The sequence below is a fragment of the Grammomys surdaster genome, unplaced genomic scaffold, assembly GCF_004785775.1.
Source record: "Grammomys surdaster isolate TR1022 unplaced genomic scaffold, NIH_TR_1.0 129, whole genome shotgun sequence".
NCBI lineage: Eukaryota > Metazoa > Chordata > Mammalia > Rodentia > Muridae > Grammomys > Grammomys surdaster.
In genome coordinates this window covers 21,323,246-21,343,149 of record NW_021604587.1, presented here as the reverse complement: position 1 = coordinate 21,343,149, position 19,904 = coordinate 21,323,246, and the positions used below count along the sequence as shown (strand labels likewise).

General features: G+C 41.4%; 1 protein-coding gene across 3 annotated transcripts in view; it reads right to left on the bottom strand.

Moving 5' to 3' along the window:
- The window catches only part of Gabpb1 (GA binding protein transcription factor subunit beta 1), a 48,625-nt gene extending 32,198 nt beyond the window's left edge, over positions 1 to 16,427 (bottom strand). For 2 of the 3 annotated variants that reach the window (XM_028754116.1, XM_028754128.1), the window contains exon 1: positions 16,191 to 16,427. The gene's annotated coding sequence lies outside the window, so the exon portion shown is untranslated. Of the gene's footprint in view, positions 1 to 10,331; positions 10,350 to 16,190 lie in introns of those variants that run through there. The other variant, XM_028754121.1, reaches the window with a different exon arrangement.
- Between the last annotated feature and the right edge of the window lie 3,477 nt (positions 16,428 to 19,904).

Here is a 19,904-nt window from a genome sequence, read left to right as displayed (position 1 = left end):
TTCTGAGTTCGAGGCCAGCCTGGTCTACAGAGTGAGTTCCAGGACAGCCAGGGCTACACAGAGAAACCCTGTCTCGAAAAAAAAAAAAAAATGAAAACTCACACTTTTATATACTGCTCTATTATATATGTCAACAATAGTAAAAGTGAATCAGCTTTAACTTAATTTAGCAAATTTATTTAAAGTTCTAAGAATGTAAAAAATCCACTAATTAAATTATTACCTTCCAATTAACATACTCTAAAAGGGAAAAGATAAATAAGTTATAATGAAAACAATCTAAAGAAAGAAAAGTAGTTCAATTAGAGAACCTAACACCACAGAAGGCAACCATTTAATTAGTCCAAAGCTATATAACAAAATGCATGTGATGCCTGGCATAGTTTGAATATCAAAACATATCAAAATATAAAGAACAAAATATAATCGGGTGTGTTAACACAGAGATTACTCTCAGCAACTGTGAGACTGAAGTAGATGAAAGAATCATAAGTTCAAGAATCATAAGCCAGCCTGGGCTACACAGCTTACCTTGGGATACATTTATATCATACTATACTTGTTCATATTTTTAGTAATATAAATATACAGATACATAGATGATAGATTATAAATATTCATATATATACTAAGTACATATATGTGTGTATAGTACTAAAAATTATATATATATATATACATATGTATACTATATATACTACATATATACTATATGTAGTACTTAACTATTAACAAGTAATCTAATAGTATAATTATGGGAAAATTTCCCATTTTATAGTTTCAGTAATTTTTAGGAACCAGATTACACTGAATAGCTGTCAAATAAGTAAATGTAACACTGAAGAAGGCCCCACATGCCTGCCTTACTAAATAGGAGGAGTGGAAGAAGACGAAGGATACTGGAGAACACACTTGATGACCTACTTAGAGGCACTACTATGGAACATTTGAGTAAATATATTCCCACAACTTCCCCATGTTTCAGTTATTCAAAACCTACCATATTTAAGACCCTGGCACTAAAGCTATTGTGATTTTTTTTTTAATCATAAACAACGTAACAGATTCATGTCACTAGATTTATAAAAAAAAAAATCAGTGAGTCTCAAAAGTAGATGCCCTTTGTTTACACAGGGAAGCATTGAGACATTAAAGGTGGGGTCCAGTCAGAAATACTAGAAGTCTCACAATGGGACAAATGGCAAAGAACTGCCACATGTTCTGAGTCCTACACTGGAACCTATACTCTTAACCACTGAGCCATCTCTCCAGCACCAAAACTATAATTTTCATTTCAACTTAAGAGACGGAATTAAACACTTTTAAAGATAGAAATGGATCTAATAGGAAGAAAATAAATGAGATCAGCATCAAAATGCTTTCAGTTTCTTGTCCAGATAAAAATTAAAAAAAAAACTTTAAATAATGAAAAAATACCAAAATGTAGCAAACATTTTTCTATGCTCACCTGAAAACACAATGAAGTAATTCTGACTGGGAGAAATTCAGTTGCATCCAGACAATGAAAATGACCAAGAGTCTGGGGCCTAGCTCAGCAGGTAATGGAGCTGCTGTGAAACATGAGGACCACAGTTCAGATTCCTAGAATCCACATAACACCAGGTGGATGGGATGGTCTAGCACCTAGAAGGTAGAGCTAAGACTAGCCAAATTGATAGTGCTCTGAGTTCAGTGAGAGACCGTGCCTCCAATAAATAAAATGACGAGCAACTGAAGACTCAGTTTCAACCAGGCCTTCATATGCACACATTATATGTGTAAATGTACATACACACATATATCATATACACATACACCTAATGGGTCAAGTCTTCAGTTCATTCAGACTGTTTATCTACATGTTAAATCCTCAGGAAAAAAATAATATTAAAAAGATAAGGGTTAGCAATTAAAATATAGACCTCATCATTTGATTTCTCCAATTGAAGAAAAATCTGTAAATTTTACTGATTGCCAATCTACCTAGAATCTACTGTATACGGCATTACACCACTTAGTGTAATATTCCATTTCTCCTTGAGGCTATAAAAATACCCATTACAATGTGCTCCACCTTGAATCCATTCACTGTTTATGAAATGCTTCCCACAGTCTAGCATAAACCAGAGCTTTACTTAAATTAAAACCTAAGATCCACCTAGAAACTTCAACTTCTCAAGGGCTACTAAAGCTCACAAGAACTATACATGCTGAGCGCCATCTAGTGGTTACAAGAACAACAGCTTATACAAGCATACATACTTAAATGACATCTTTAATACTTTTACTTAAAAACATTTACATATAGTATGTAATATATGAAAAATCAAGACTCTAAACTGTATATACAACATAAACTGAACTATGTAAAAAATGCACAGAAAAAGAACTCAAAACAATAAAACATGATAATTAAAAATACAAAATTTCCCATTATTTAGTAAGTATTGTGCAAGGAACACATATTACTCATGCAATTAAAAGCACTTCTATTGACCGGGCAGTGGTGGCACATGCCTTTAATTCTAGCGCTTGGGAGGCAGAGGCAGGTGGATTTCTGAGTTCGAGGCCAGTCTTGTCTACAGAGTGAGCTCCAGGACAGCCCAGGCTATATGGAGAAACCCTCTCTCAAAAAAACAAAAAACAAAAAACAAAAAACAAACAAAAAAAAAACACTTCTATTAAAAACCTTTACATCAGGGTTGGAGCAATGGGTCAGGAGTTAGGAACAATGACTGCTCTTCCAGGTCTTGAGTTCAATCCCCAACCACATGGTGGCTCACAACCATCTGTAATGAGATCTAATGCCCTCTTCTGGTGAGTCTCAAGATAGCTACAGTGTACTAATATAAATAAAATAAATAATTTAAAAAAAAACTACATCAAAACTAGGTTACAGGTAAGCTTTAAAACTTTTAATACATGATGTTCAATGTTGAAAGCATTTGTTTTAAATAAAAAACTTGTAAAATCATTAACATGTATATAGCTGTATGTATGAAATATTCTTGGCAATCAGTAAGTATTTAATTGTCAACATTCTCATGAGAAAAAAAACTTCAGGGGCTGAGGAGCTGACTCTGTGGTTAAGACCACATGCAGCCCTTGCAGAAGGCTTGGGTTCACTCAGTACCTAGTACCTGCACAGGAGCTCACAACCACCTGTAATTACAGTCCCAGGGGACCTAGTGCCTTCCTCTGGCCTCCATGGGCACAGTACACACTTGGTGCACACATATGCATACGTGCAGACAAATGCTCTTACACATAAAATAAAATAGAAAGGAATTGTGCTAATAATACAGTCCTCAGAATCTTGTAACCTCTCAGTGTTGTCCTCAGTGTACAAAGAAAAGAAGAATAAAAGGATGTAAGTGCACTCGTTTTCAACTGAAGTTCCGTATCTTTAACTTTTTGTCTTCTACTTTAAGAGAACACAGAGAAGCTTCTGAAGTAGAAGGCAGTATGGCATCTGAGGATTTGGGTGTGGTCTCTCCTCCCTGTAATTCTGTTTTTTTGTTGTTGTTGTTGTTTTTTTCGAGACAGGGTTTCTCTGTGTAGCCCTGGCTGTCCTGGAACTCACTCTGTAGACCAGGCTGGCCTCGAACTCAGAAATCCGCCTGCCTCTGCCTCCCAAGTGCTGGGATTAAAGGCGTGCGCCACCACCACCCGGCTCCTGTAATTCTTTTGAAGGGAAAAATGATCATCATTCCCTTTTCTTTTCTGAAAAAGCCTTCTATGTAGTCAAAGCTGGCCTCATATTCAAGACCCTTCTCTTCTACCTCAGGCTTCTGAATGCTAGCTAGATGTGCTACTGTCTAATTATCCAACCCACATTAATCTTAAAAACAAAATAAGAGCTGGAGAAGCAATTCAGAGATGGAGGCCCTGTGTTCAATACCACCATCACTCTCTGTCTGTCTGTCTGTCTCTGTCTCTCTCTCTCACACACACACACTCATTCATATTCTCTCTCTCCTCTCCCCTTTGCATCCCTGCCCTCCCTCATTTCTTTCCTGTTAGCCGTTTTGAAGTACACACAGTAGTGAGGTGAGTTAGGGGGAAAAAAAAAATCTCCAGGAGTTCAAAGCTTGTCTGGGCTACATAGTGAACTTGAAATCATTCAGGGCTACACAACAAGACCTTGTCTCAAGAATTTTAAAAATAAAAGCTTTTGGTGTCCTTTTGTTATATATTTTTAAAAAAATCACTAGAATATCTGTTCTAACCAAAGAGAACCCAAAATAAATAAAATGGAAAGGGATTAAAAAGGTTGACGACCTCAAGGCATCAGCAGTGCCAACCATGGAAAGCAAATCCAACTGGAGCATTAGGACAGAGGTTCCAGGAAGGCAGCCTCCAACACAGGCCCGTAAGCCTTCTGCAAAGGGACTGAAACTTCCAATGGAGAGTCTGGGGCACATGATGATGGACGTAAGACGGCTTAAGTAAAATATTAAAAAGAGGTGCAATTTTTCAGAGAAAAGCAAAAATAGTAAGTTTTTCATTCACACTGTATATAAGTATATATTACAAAATGTAGGTTGAGCAATAGTCCCAGTAGTCTACACTCAGAACCTATGAGTGTTGACTTACATGGGAAAAACAGAATTTTATAGATATGGATTACCCAGGTGAGACCAATGTAAAGAAGGAAGCAGGAGGGACTGAGATGTGATGAACTATGATCCTGATAGTAGATGTGTGTGAGAGACAGACAAATGAGGTGAGCTGGAACATTAAGAGGAGGTGGGGTGGGCAAGGGAGAGGAGGGAGAGACTGAGTTGAGATTAGTTTGAAGATACTGGAAAGGTAACCATTCAATAGCTAGGCACAGTGACAAACCTCTGTAATCCCAGCAATGGAGAAGATAAGGCAAGATGACGAAGTTCAAAGCCAGCAACAGGGCCATCTCAAAGAAAATAAAATAGATGGGCTGGGGAGATGGCTCAGTGGTTAAGAACACCAACTGCTCTTCCAGAGGTCCTGAGTTCAATTCCCAGCAACCACGTGGTGGCTCACAACCATCTGTAATGGAGTCTGGTGCCCTCTTCTGGTGTGTCTGAAGAGAGCAATGGTGGTGTACTCATATGCATAAAATAAGATAAAATTAAAATCCTTTAAAAAAAAAGAAAATAGCAAAAATATCATTGTGCCAATGTGAACTCCACACTAACAGGGTACAAGAACCAATTTATCTACAAGGTCCCCACTCCTAAAACCATAACCTTGATCTCAAAGCTCAGATCTCAAGGTCAAACTTCCTGTGATAACACAGAAAGTGGAGGCACCTGTCTCAGAGCAATCCTGTTTCAGGAACTGGGACCTGACATTAGATTTCAATTGAAGCGCCCTTCTTACCACCTGTTAAGCTTTTCAAGAAGGATGTGCCTTGTTCCTGGAACTCTGGGGGAAATGCTCATCTTTTTTTCTTCTACAGCATTCCTTTGCCCACGTTAGCAATGCAAGCTTGCTCAAAACCACTTGTCCTCTAGAGTGCATGTTCCTGCTCAGGGACCCTCTCTCTTCTCTAGTACCTGCTTTACCTGCCTAAAACATTCACTTTATCTGACCCACCAATTAACCAGCATTAAATGATGGTACAATATAACACTAATACATGGTATCATGTATTATACATCCATACAGTCTAAGAATTTTTTTCCCCTTGAGACAAGGTCTCACTTTATGAACCTGATTGGCCTAGAACTCACTTTGTAGGCCTGGTTTGCCTTGAAATCCCAGAGATCTGCCCATCTCTGCTATTTCGGTGCTGGGATTAAATGTCTAAGAATTTGTATTCACCTCCACGCCCACCCTCCAGTGACACGCCTCATCCAACAATGGCACACCTCTAAATCTTTCCCAAACAGTTCCATCAACCACAGAACAAAAACATTCATGACCTTGGTTTATAGACTTTATCTACAGAAGAAAGTTTATTTGGAGCCGGGCAGTGGTGGCACACGCCTTTAATCCCAGCACTTGGGAGGCAGAGACAGGCGGATTTCTGAGTTCGAGGCCAGCCTGGTCTACTGAGTGAGTTCCAGGACAGCCAGGGCTATACAAAGAAACCCTGTCTCAGAAAAAAAAGAAAGAAAGAAAGAAAGAAAGAAAGAAAGAAAGAAAGAAAGAAAGAAAGAAAGAAAGAAAGAAAGAAAGAAAGAAAGGAAGAAAGGAAGGAAGGAAAGAAAGTTTATTTGGAGTAGAATCCTGGCCCCTTTAAATCACACTTGCAGCAGTCTATGGGAGCCATTCTCATTCAAACCACCATATTCCACTCTCTGATCTCTATATGCTCCTGGCCATATCATAATGCAGAATGCATTCAGTCCAACTTCAAAAGTCCGAATAGTCCTTCACAGTCGCAACATGTTAAAAAGTCCAAAGTCTCCAGGCAATGGTGGCGCACGCCTTTAATCCCAGCACTTGGGAGGCAGAGGCAGGCGGATTTCTGAGTTCGAGAGTTCCAGGACAGCCAGGGCTACACAGAGAAACCCTGACAGGGGTGGGTGGGGGGTTGGTCTTTTCTGTATTTGTAACCCTCTATAAAAGCAAAAGCATGTTACATTAATTCTAGCCTACAAAGACACAGTATATATATTAGCATTCCAAAAGGAAGGAAAAGGGACATGTTGAGGAAATATTGGACCAAGCAAGACAGAAAGCTAGCAGGGCAAACTCCAAATCTCACAGCTTCAAGTCTGGTATCAGAGAGCTTTTAAATAGCTCAGTCCTTCCAGCTTTTCTGCCTGAAACACACTTCTATTGGACATGCTCCATTCCCTGTATGCAGCGCTCTTTAGCAGTTTTTTCATGGCTCCAGCATCTTGGGGACCCCAAAACAATCCTTGTATTACACAGCCTCCCAGACCCTCCATGCAGGGGTTCAGGTAGATTCCACAACCCCTTTTACTCATGAATCCCTCATGACTCTAAATTTATGTGGATGATGCTGCAAAGTCTGGCTGCTAATAAAAGTAATAAACTATTTCTTTAGTGGAAAATTCCTTTGGTTGGTTGGTTGGTTGGTTGGTTGGTTGGTTGGTTGGTTGGTTGGTTTGGTTTTGGTTTTGGTTTTCTCAAGACGGGATTTATCTTTCATGGACAGCCTTGGTGGCAATTTCAAGATAGCCTATTGTTGACTATGTGGCATGGTCATTATTAATCACTCTTAGGCAGGTCTACAATGAAAAGGAGCAAGTAGAACAAAAAGAAATACAAAAATGTACAACTTGAAAAGAAAAACAACATGAGGAAATTCAATGCTAAGCCCAGGCTTGTGCTGATAAAAATAGCAGATTAAGAGGCCTGAAATAAGCAAAAAAGTGGTGCCCTCTTCTGGGTTAAGGACCCTACTCAGCTCAACTCAAACAACTTTCTGCTCAGAGTTAGGCAAGGTGACGAATACCTTTGATCCTAGAATTTGGGATGAAAAGGCAGTTCAAGACCAGTCTGATCTTCATAGGGAATTCCAGGACAACCAGGGCTCAACAGTGTATCTTTAAAATCCCAAATAATAATAATAATTTTAAAAAAGAATTTTCTGTTCCTAAAAAGCAACAAATGAAAACTGCTGCAAATGTGATTTAAAGGGGCCAGGATTCCACTCCAAATAAACTCTTTTATAAACGTATAAAAGATATGCCTATAAGCCTTAGTAATGATGTTTTGTCACAGTAATATACAAGAATACAGAAGTTGGTACCAAGAGTGGACTGTGGCTGTGAAGAACCTGACCATGTTTGGTTTTTTATTTACACACACACACCTTTTTCTTTTTTTTCTTTTTTTCTTTTTTTTTTTTTTGAGGAATGTGGAAGACTTTGGTACTTTGGACTAGAAAAGCAGCTGAATGCTGTAATCAAAAGTTTAAAGAGCCACACTCAGAAAGACCTGGAAGACAGTAGTTCTGAAGGCAGTACAGTCTATGTTGGCCCAGTTCAACAGGTCTCTGGGGGGAACAAAACTAACAACTGTGCAAAAGGCAAACAAATTTTGGCAAAAACATGGCTGGTGTTTGTTCGTGTCCTAAGAACTTGCCTGAAGTCAATTAAAAGGTAATGAACTAATTTCTTGGGCAGAGAAAACATCAAGCCTGCAGTGCTGAGTTTATGCCATGGTTATTGACAAGATATACAGATTTACAATGAGAGGATGTGGAGCAGAATTGTGGTTTGGAAGAAGAGAGGGTACAGCTATTAAGATGAGCACTGGTAAGAAAGGATCTGCTCTGCACTACCAAAAAAAAAAAAAAACAAACGGGGGGGGGGGGGAGAAAGTGGGCGGGGGAAAGAGGGAGGGAGGAAGGAGTATGGACTATAACAAAAATTGGTCTATATATAGACTTTAAAGAAACACTTTAGCCAGGTAGTGGTGGCGCACGCCTTTAATCCCAGCACTTGGGAGGCAGAGGCAGGCGGATTTCTGAGTTCGAGGCCAGCCTGGTCTACAGAGTGAGTTCCAGGACAGCCAGGGCTATACAGAGAAACCCTGTCTTGAAAAAACAAAAAAAAAACAAAAAAAAAAAAAAAAGAAACACTTTAAATAGTGTGGTGGTCTGAATAGAAATGAACCCCATAGGTTATATTAGGAGTGACACTATTTAAAAGGATTAGGACATGTGGCCTTGTTGGAGAAGTGTCACTGAGGGCGCATTTGGAGGTTTCAGAAGCTCAAGCCAGGCCCAGTAGCTCTCTTCTTCCTGCCGCCTGTTGATCCAGATGTAGAATTTCTAGTTTTCTCCAACACCATGTCCACCTGCATGCCACCATGTTCCCCATCATGGTAATGAACTAAAACCTCAGAACTGTAAGGCAGCCCCAATTGAATACTTTCCTTTATAAGTTGCTATAGTCATGGAATTTCCTCACAGCAACAGAAGACAAGTGGGTATGCATCAGATTTCAATTTCTCATGAACCATGACACATTATTCTAGTGAGTTAGAGCCAGTATCCTTTGAAAATGTAGCTCAATAGTACCTCTCCTTTTATGTGAAGCCCAGCAGTTTTTAAAATCCTGAAAACGACTTTGATTGTTGCTATGTAAAGACAGGTCTCAGGGAACGTTCTAACATGCCAAGCAGGCACACCCTATCCAGCGCACTTAGGATCTTGAGTTTCTTCAATCCAGAACATGTTCTCTCACTCTGGCACCCAGGTATCAAGTCTAACCACTCAAGTGGCAGCCACATCACAGCATCCCTCTCCTCCAGTCAAACGACAGCTCCTACAAGGACTTTGTCTTGGTTTTTCAAAACAGGGTTTCTGTGTAGCCCTGGCTGTCCAGGAACTTGCTCCAACTCAGGAGATCCACCTGCCTCTTCACCACCCCTCCTCATCCCCCAATGCTGGGATTAAAGGCAGGCACCAGCAGTGCCTCACTGGTTAATTTTACTCATTATGAGATCTGAACAGAGCCTGGCATGGACAAGGGTTTCTGAGCATGTTTTAAAATGGAAGGAAAGGGAAGTTCATTATCAACAAGGAAACAGAAGTCTCATGATGCCTCAGAGTAAGGAATAAGGTCAAAGCAGCAAATGTAACATGAAAAAGTATGAGTATCAGAAAGTAGACTTTATACCCTGCCAACTACTGGGGTTTATTCAAAGTGTTGATCATTCAAACATTTATTGAGCACAGGTTCAATTCATGTTGCTTGGCACAGTGGAGAGTGCAAAGGTTAATGGTGTAGTGAAGAGTACAAAGGCAAAAACCAAACTCTTTCCTTGAGCTTTCAGGAGCACAGATTTGGAAGTTTAAGGGAAATTATTCTGGCAACCACATGCAAGGTGGACTCAAAAAAGAATCTTAAGAAAAACAGGTTAGTAGATATAAAGTAAAAGCATGTATCATAGAAACTTCAAGATAGGAGGGGGAGAAAAACCGGGAACTGATAGAGGACAGGAAGTAATAAATCTAAAGGTGATGGAAATTCCTTAGCTTCCACTAAACCCTGAGCCTTTACATTCTCAGACATTAGCAGCCCAAAAAGCTTTCTTTCTTTCTTTTTTTTTCTTTTTCTTTTTTTTTTTAAAAAGGGAGCCAGGCAGTGGTGGCGCATGCCTTTAATCCCAGCACTTGGGAGGCAGAGGCAGGAGGATTTCTGAGTTCGAGGCCAGCCTGGTGTCTGCAGAGTGAGTTCCAGGACAGCCAGGGCTATACAGAGAAACCGTCTCAAAAAAAAAAAAAAAGGGGGGGGGGGAATGCAGATGATCTCTCTTATCATTGGCAGGAATGATGACATTGGTAACAGAATCACACACAAAATAGACAATAATCAAAAGGGGTAAAGAAGAGAATATTAAATAAGAGAAATAAACTTAAGCACCTTTATGAAATCAAACAACAGGGGGCTGCAGTATGGCTCAGTAGTCAAGAGCACTTGCTCTTGCAGATAGGAGTTTGATTCCCAGCACCCTCATGATGGTACACACCGAAGTTCCAGGGCATCTGATGCCTTCTTCTGATCTCTGCAAGAATCAGGCACACACACAATGCACATACATAACACATACATACATGTAAACAAAACATGCATACATATAAATCTAAAACTTTCCTTAAGGAAGTCAACCAAATATCTACATTGGCTCCATTAAGATAAAGTTATTACTGACAAAAAGAAGTTTCTCTTAAGCAATCTGAATACAATACCTAACAATACAGTAATTTAGGAAAGTAGTAAAAGAACCTGGAGCAAAAACTGTACCTGGACTCTTAATAATGAAATAAAAGGAATGAGGCAGATTTAACTAGAGGAGACTCTCCAGTTTATTTGTTTGTACATTTGAAAGCAAGGGAAATAGACCTTTACAGATAATGAATGAGAGGGAAGAAAGGTTAAATGTGGCATCTCGATTCCTGAAAACACAAGATTCCTCTTTCATTTAGCCCACAAAATGACAGAACTGGTATGCACCACAGTGACAGGAGCTTATACCCTGTATTTTTTCCAGTAAGTAGAAGTCATCAGAATCACCTGAGTTAACATGAGGTTAACAAAATTATTCCCAAGTAGCATGGGACTACTTCAAATTGTTCACCATCAAAGTAGTCAAGAAATCCTAATTATTGAACTTCTTCACATATAAGCTGACTTGTAAGGCAATGCTGAAGAAATCAAATCGGTGGTGGGAAGTTCTGATAAAGGGATCACAGAAATATGAATGTGACTAATGTCAAAATGCACCCAACAAAATTGTCATCAGTCTGAGCCACACAAAACAAAATGCTCACAATTGGCTTGTAAACAAGATGAATGTATCCCTCATAGATCCAGAGAACAAAGTCTAAGATCATGGTGGTATGGGTCAACAGACAGCATTCTTTTTGCTGTGCCCTCACACAGAAGGGGAAAACTAACTGTCTGCAGTCTCTTTTTAAGGGCACTAATGTCATACAAAGGGGCTTTATATTCCTTAATCTCAGCACTCTGGAGGCAGAAGCAGGTGGATCTCTGAGAGTTCCAGGACAGCCAGGGCTACACAGAGAAACCCTGTCTCAAAAAAAAAAAAAAAAGAAGGCTTTGCGTTTATCATTTACCAAGCGAAACCATCATCCTGAAGATTTCAAGTTCAACATGAATTTCAGGAAGTCATGTTCAAATCACAGTATTAAGAGAGATTGGGATGGGAGGTCCTGTAAATGCAAAAATCAACCAGTCACATAGGTCAAAGATTTTACATAAGCCACTTTAAATACAAAGGAAAACTTTTTTTATACACCAGTGTTTGGATGTAAGGCCATAGACACAGGGAAGATAACAGCATTTAAGAAACTACACATCCAATACTTTTCTTTTTTGTTTCTTGAAGTTTTATCTAGAAGGAGGTGAGACAAGCTTTCTTTGTGTGTAGCCCTGGCGGTCCTGGTACTTGCTCTGTATACCAGGCTGGCCTTGAACTTGAGATCTCTGCCTCCCCATTGTTGTGATTAAGGGCACGTGCCACCACACCCAGCAAATAGTTTTCATCGTGAAAGAAAATGACCTAAGTCTAGTGTCCAATATTGTAATTTTATGGTCTTAATCACTTCTCTCCATCTACCAAATAGGAGGGGGCTATATTAGAAAGGGGTACCACGGTAACCCCCACTCCTTTTAGAAAATCACTACTATAGTGTATTACCAGATTGGTAGTAGCCTACCTCGCTAGTGTGATGAGACTAAAACACCTAACTTGAATAGACACTCAGAATTCTTCTAGAAAAAGATACCACATTGTACAATTAGTGGATGTAGCATAATTTAAAAAAATAGAAAGATTCACAGTGGCTTGAGAGTTGGCTCAGGAGGTAAAGGATTTTTTTTTAATGTGTGTAATGCACAGGAACAGGATGCCCTTGTCTATATGCCACAAGTGTGCAGGAGTGGAGTCACACACCCCAGAACTGAAATTATAAGCAGTTGTGAGCTGTCTGACAAGGGAGCTGAGAACTGAACGTGAATGCTCTCAATGAAGCATTCATCTTCCCAGCCCCAGGACAAAGATCTTTGCAACCAAGCCTGTCCTGTCCTGAGTTTGATCCTAGGCCACACATTAGTGAAGAAGGAACCAGCTCCCAACATGTCCTTTAATCTGTAGTCAAAGTGCCATGGTCCTCTTGCACTCATACACAATAAATAAAAATACAAAAACCTTACCAGAACCAACAGCAGGCCATTTAGTATATCCCACTTAGCTTAGAAACTTGAATAATTTCCAGCTAAAATAGGTATGTTTGAAAGAGGACACTGCATTAAACTCCTTCCTATGAAAGGATACATAACATTATTAATTTGCATATGTACGTACGTATGTATGTATATACACACGCTCCAAGATTACTGACTACAAGGGTTCTGAATAGTGGGGCTGAGACCCCATAATAACTATGTACTAGGTTGGGCATGGTGGCCCATGCCTATAAACCCTGCCTGAAAGCTGAAGCAAGGGAATTACCAGGTTCAAAGTCAGCCAGGACTACATGGTGAAAATATTGGAGCTAAATTGAGATTAAAAAAAAAAAAATAGTAAAATTTACTGAACTATTAACAACTATCTAAGACATCAGTTCTCAATCTTGGCTTTCATCCTAGGGGTCAAGATCCTTGGTTGTGATCCCTTGGTTGGGGGGTGGTCAAACAAAACTTTCACAGGGATTACCTAAGACTACCTGAAACATATTTACATCACAATTCATGACAGCTGTACAATTACGTTACAAAGTAGCAATGAAATAATTTATGGTTGGGGGGGTTCACCACAACAGGAGGAAATGTATTAAACTGTGGCAGCATCCGGAAGGTTGAAAACAGCTGCTCTAAGGCATCATTCTAACCACTGTATACATAAGAACTCATTTAATGGTCACCACCATGACAGACACTAGAATGATCCCCACTGTTAACAACTAAGGCACATAGGAGTAACAGCTCCTGAGATCAAAAAAGCTTCAACTAGTATTCTTCGCCTTTTTATATCAAAATAAATCAAGAGTTATCTTTGATGGAGAAATTACTTTCTGCCTACTGCAATGTCATAGCATCTGCAGTCCAAATAAAGAAACACTAACCTTTGTGGACAGCACTACAGAGCTGAGGAAACAGGTTCTAATTCTAACTTCTTTTGACACTGGATTTATCTTTTACAGGGACAAAGGAACAATCATCCTCAGACAAGTAAAATGCTAATTACAACTGACCTGAAGTTGAGACACTAATACTACAGAACTGTAATTTTTAGCTGAAAAGCCACGAGGTCACTGGAAAGCTACTGCACTCACATTAAGACTGAAATTACGTATTTATAAACTAGAGCAGAGGCAGTAAATAGGTCCCAACACACATAAAGTTTGTTAGGAGACAGAAATACTAACAACCTTAATTTGTACATTACATGACATGTGTACAGATGTTAAATTATCCTACTTGTCAATCCATAAACAAGTTCCTAGATGTCCAAGAACTTGACATATGTCTCTAAGATCTCCAGTGAGATAACAATTGGACACCATCAGTGCATTTACTGACAACTTGCAAGAAACTTGAGCTTATTCAAAAATGAATTTCTGACTTAAAATTTCATGTGACAAATTTTGAGTTTGTAATGTTTGCCTTACCTATACCTGAAGAGATACTACAAGTTTTTAAAATGGGAGTGGGAAGGGGGTGGGAGGTTAAAAAATTCAAGTTAAAATTAAGATCCAATTTTTATATGAATAATAGCAAACATTCAAAATGCACCTGGCATTTTCTGGCAATTACATGAAGAATGGCCAGATGCTTCCTGTTGATGAAACAGCACAGAAAGGCCAACTGACAGAATCAGACTACAGTCACAAGAAACCACTGGAAACTCAGCTTCCTTCCAAAGCCATTAACCCCAAACTCATCTTGAAATATTACAGATTAATCACCCACACCCAGGAAACCCAGACTGAGTCAGGGAAGAGGCTAAGGCTTACACACGCAAATTATATGTCCCACCGAAGTCTGAAGCTCCTAAGGTGCATGTGTCCTCTTCAAAAAGATACTTACATGCAGGTCTTTACAAGCTTATTATATGTGTACATTATTAAGCGTAGGAATTGGAACTTTAAAATGTCTTGTCACTTGGATTATTTCCAGATTTCAAGACTATCAGTAATTTATAATCTTTGTAATGCTTAAGCATCTAAATGTTCATCTTTTAAAAAGTTAGAGCCCTCACCCCCCCAAATACAAGAATCATTCTTCTCATTCATATTTTGTCTTGCACAATACCCTGATTGTACTTAACATGCTGAATATAAGGATGAGATATCATGGTTTTTAAAAAGAAAAAAGTACGATGTACTGGTTACGTGGTATGGTATCACAAGACTGCCTGCAAAACTAGATTCAAGAATCTGTTTTCTGTTAAACTAGGCATTAAAAAAGATTTGCAAAAGTGCAAAACAATATGACTCTTGCCTAAGTCATGATTTAACACATAAAGTAACTTGACAATAAGAAAAGTAAATAAAGAGATAAGAGCCACCAGTTTCCTTAAAACTTAAAAGTCAGAGTCTGAAAGCCTAAGAGCCAAAAATCTATCAGTTATATTTAAATTAATCTGGGTGAACCTCTATGAGATAAGCTATCTTCTGAATGCTACAGTTCGTTTTCAATTCTGGGAAGACAACTACTTCCCTAGAAAAAGCACACTACTGTTCCTTCTCCCCCACCCCCCCGCCCCGCTAAAAATTACATTTCAGAAAGTAACTTGCCTAAATAGACAGCAAACCAGTGTCTGCAGAAAGAACTCTTAAAAATTATTCCCACGTTATGAAGCTCTCTTTCAGAGTACTGTGGTCTCGCTCCCTGCTTTTATACAAATGTGTCTGGTAGACACAGTGGAAACGGGCTTAAAGCAAAAGCTTCAAGGGAAAAAACACAGCAAGTAGGCCTGCTTTCCTTCGCTTTCATTTTGGAGATGCACACTTCAAACTAGGCACGCGGCTTCAACACCGTGGGAGAGATTCACAACAGCACACTCAACACCGATCTGTACCCAGGCAGGACATCACCGACGAAACTCGCGGCTTCTTTTCCGCACCCGCGCTCGCGTGGGTTCCGGCGGCGAAGTCTCCGGAGCAAAAGTCTCGGCCACTGAGAATGGCAGGCTCCGTCCCTTCGAGACTGTCCCGTCTACCCTGCCCCGGCCCGGCTGTTCCAGCCGAAACCCGAGCGTCCGGGCCCGGTGAGCTCCAGCGGGACGGCGCGGCCCGGCCTTCCCTCCCGCTGGTCGTGGGCCCGAGCCAGGCCCTCAGGCCGCCGAAACAAAGGAGCGGGCGGGGGCCGTGCCGCCTGTCCCGACGCCCGCCCCATCAGCCCGGACCCCCACGGCCATGGCGACCCCACCGCAGCCCCGGCCCGTGGGGCCCGCAGGAGGCCGCGGCGCCTGGACGAGGAGGGGGCGGCGACCGCCACCATGTCTGCCGCCCCTCCCAGAAGCCAAGCGCCGGGCGGACAAAGCACGGCGGCGGCGGCGCGGACACCCAGGCCGACCCCGCCGACCCCTGCCAAACAAGCGGGGCCAGGAGCCCCGGAAACCCGGCGCCTTAATGCAATAAACAGGAAATCGCGGGGATGATCTGGGTTCCGGGGGAAGTGGAATTATTTTTTACCAGCGAAGAGATCAACTTCCACATCCGGTGGTAACAGGGCCCTACACAGACCCGCACTGACCTGGAAAAGCTTCGGGAGCGGCGGCGGGGGAGCAGCGGGAGGAGGTGCGGGGACCGCGGCACCTCGGAGCCGGCAGGGCTAACGCGGCCCCGCCACACACAGAGCGCTTCGCTGCACAGGGCGCTATTTTCCGAAAATGCCGCGTCTGGTCGGCGCCCAAAATCCCCACCGAAAAGTCCCCGTCGGCGCGGAGGGACACGGCGGGCGAGCTCCCAGCATGCCTGCGGCGGCCTCGCCAACCCGCGCCGGTTTCCGCCCCACTGGCCCCAGGAGCAAGCCTGCCGCCGCCCTCCCCGAGCTCCGTCCCGGCGGGAGAAAGGGACGAAAGGGTCTGGTTTTGACTTTAGACAGAGAGAAAGGAAATAAGCCATTTCTAGCGTTCGGCCACACAAAGGCTGCGGCGGAATGATCCACTAGGCGACCGCAAGTCCCGGCTCGCCCGGCGCCTGCGCGGCAGCGGGGTGAGCGCTGCGGTGGCCATGTGCGCGGCCGGGTGTTCGCGCCGCGTCGTGGGGCAGGATGTGTGGGAGTTGGGGTGCGTGTGCTAAGGTCTCCCCGGCGTGACACGTAAAGTGCAGGCACTTCGGGACGCTTGGACTTGACTGTGGGGTATTCTAGCAGATTCCTGGCAGGCGGAAGAGCAGCCAGGAACCTAAGATTTACCTTTCCGTGGTCCTAGAAGGTACCCGGAATCGCTGGTTGTGGGGCCAGTGCAGGAACAAAGGATGTGTCCTCTTCACCTGGTGTAAACTGGTCGTGTGTGGCGAGGATTTCTGCGGCTTTTTTTTTTTTTAATGTAATAGTGATACTTTTCTCCTGTCTGTAGTGTCAGGATTTTTGTTGTTTTGTTTTCAAGGCAAGGTTTCTCTGTAACAGCCTTGCATGTCCTGGAACTCGCATTGTAGACCAGGGTGGCCTCAAACTCAAAAGAATCCGAGTGCCTCTGGATTGCTGGGATTACAGACGTATACCACCATGCTTGGTGTTGTATTTAATTTTTAATGTACCAAGAGTTTATTGGAAGATGGTGATTTGTGAAAAAAAGGCCTTATTTACTTCACATGCGATTTTCAAAGTTCCACTTCGGTATATTTAACAGAGAAGTCCACTATCTATGGAACTTTTGGCATCAGGTATCTAGGCATGAGAATATCAGAGACACAACCGAGAATTTAACCTAGGAGCAGACAGACTTAAATGAGGTCCAAACTGTTTACTGATTTGATTTGTGGGTGTGTGTCTATCCTCAGATAAAGGACACTTGGCCTTCTTATTTATATAGTGAAAGTTTGTAGCCAGTGTGACTAAAATGTAGCAAAGAAAACAGTATGGGGAGAGCATAGTTCATGTTTATTTTGATTTAATATTTTATTTCAGGGGTGTTTGGTTTGGTTTTTGTCTGTTTGTTTTTGAGATAGGGTCTCATTATGAGAAGCTCTGACTGTCCTGGAATTCACTTTGTAGATTAGGCTGGGCTCACTAAGATACACCTGCCCCTGCCTCCCAGGTGCTGGGATTAGAGGCATGTACCAGTGCCTCCAGCTCTTAAGAATTTTTTTCGCCGGGCGGTGGTGGCGCATGCCTTTAATCCCAGCACTTGGGAGGCAGAGGCAGGAGGATTTCTGAGTTCGAGGCCAGCCTGGTCTACAGAGTGAGTTCCAGGACAGCCAGGATTATACAGAGAAACCCTGTCTTGAAAAAAAAAAAATTTTTTTTTCTAAATTGTTACTCTTTCCATAATATTTTGAGTAAATATTCAGTTAATCGCCTTAGTTGGGCTGTAAACAAGCATACATCATCAGTGGTTATGCCAGAAAGGCTGAATATGGTGTGATCTCAGAAGACGAGTCCTCTGACACATGTTAACCTAGCAGAGGAATCAAATAGCTCTTTAAAAGCTGCTCGATTTAATACAGGAATTGAAGGCCTTCCAGTCAAAGGAAACAATAATGCAAAGGTTTAAGAGGTGCACTTGAGAGATGTCATTTCAAGCATTCCCTGGAGTGACGACCTCAAATGTCACCTTAATCAATGAATTGTATTTTTGACTGGTAACTATTCAGTAAAGCGCCCCAGGCATGGAGAGGCAGCAGTTGGGAAAACTGACTACACAGGTTGAGGTAGTCACAAGTAGCAATCAAGAAAATCACAACTGCTTGTTGGGAATTTGGAGAATGTGCTTAACTGGATGTGGGAATGCCTGAAGGAGATGTCAAAGGTGACAAATTTGTCAGAGGACCTGAGGGATGGCTGTGTGTTCACTGAAAATAGCAGAGGGAGAGGACTTCGAGGGAAGCTTCTGTTGACCATGTAAAGCCTGGGAGCCTGTCTAATCAGCTGTTGTGTTCCTTCAGCAGTTGCTGGAGCACCTATTCTTTATAGTCCTGTTCTGTGAGCTAGAAAAGATAAAAGTAGCAGCAGAGAACATGGCTTCGGCTACTGTTGCTGGTAAAGGAAGAACAACTAGAATTTTAAAACAGAAGGATAATGCCCCCATAATAATTTCACAAAGAAAATGAAAGGTTAACTGGATAAAGTAGTTCTCCAAGTGAAAAGACAGACAAAATGCTGGCACTTGGTTTCAGGTAGTCTCCCTTGAGGTGGTGTCTGAGCTAAGCCCTGAGTGTGAAGAAATAGGGGCAGTTTGTGAAGTTTAAGGGTACCTCAAGAAGGCCAGTATGCTGAAGTCTAGGGGAGCAAAGGGAATGTGGTAAGGAATAAAAGTCTGCAGCTTCAGGAGTAACACAGACAACGGTGGAGATGGAGAAAGCAGATGGGTCCATGAACATTACTAGACATAATCTGTCTTGTTCATTAAGTGTGGTTTGAGAGGAAAGGAATCAATAAAATTATATAGCTGTCATTTTTTTTTTAAGATATGGATATGTGTATGCTCGTGCATGCGTACATGCCTGGTGCCTGTGAAACCAGAGGAGGTCAAAAGAGGGTGTTGTATCCCCTGGAACTGGAGTTACAGGTGGTTATAAGCCACTATGTGGGCACTAGAAATTGAACCTGGGTCCTCTGGAAGAACACACTGTTGCTACTGAGTCTTCTCTCTCTAGCCCTCCAGCCCCTGAGCATATCATGTCACCCACTGAGGATATCTTGTTAATAGTGTCTCACTCAATGCTCAAAATCATTCTATGAAACAGGTATTATTATATTAACTCTGTCTTTCCCAATGAGGAATTGTGTTGAATAACTTGCTTCAAGTTACCAAGAACCTAAGTGTTAGAGGCAGGATTCCAAACAGACCTCTTAATTCTGAACTGGCATCTAGTTAATTCTTTGGCACAAAGACACAGTACATTATTTTAGAGAGAATATGTGAAATTGTGTGTTTTCTCGAAAGATTCGTTAGAGAAATAAGGGGAACAAATAGTATTCTAAGTCTATTTTTTCAGATATTAGAATAGCCACAACTGCTTGCTTCTTTGCAACATTTGTTTGGAATGCCTTTTCTGTCTTTTTACCCTAAGGAGGTGTCTGTTGTTGATAGTGAGGTGTATTTCTGAGAGGCAGCAAACAATGGATCTGTTTTCTAATCCAGTCTATTAGAAACTTTAAACCATGAATATGAAGTCTTGTTTAACAGTGTTTATTTCTGTTATTTTGTTGTGTTGGTAATATTTTCTTACACTTGTGTTAACTCTTCTGGAATTCTGTGTGCCTCCCTTGGGGTATGTTTAATCTTCTCTTCAATCTGAAGTA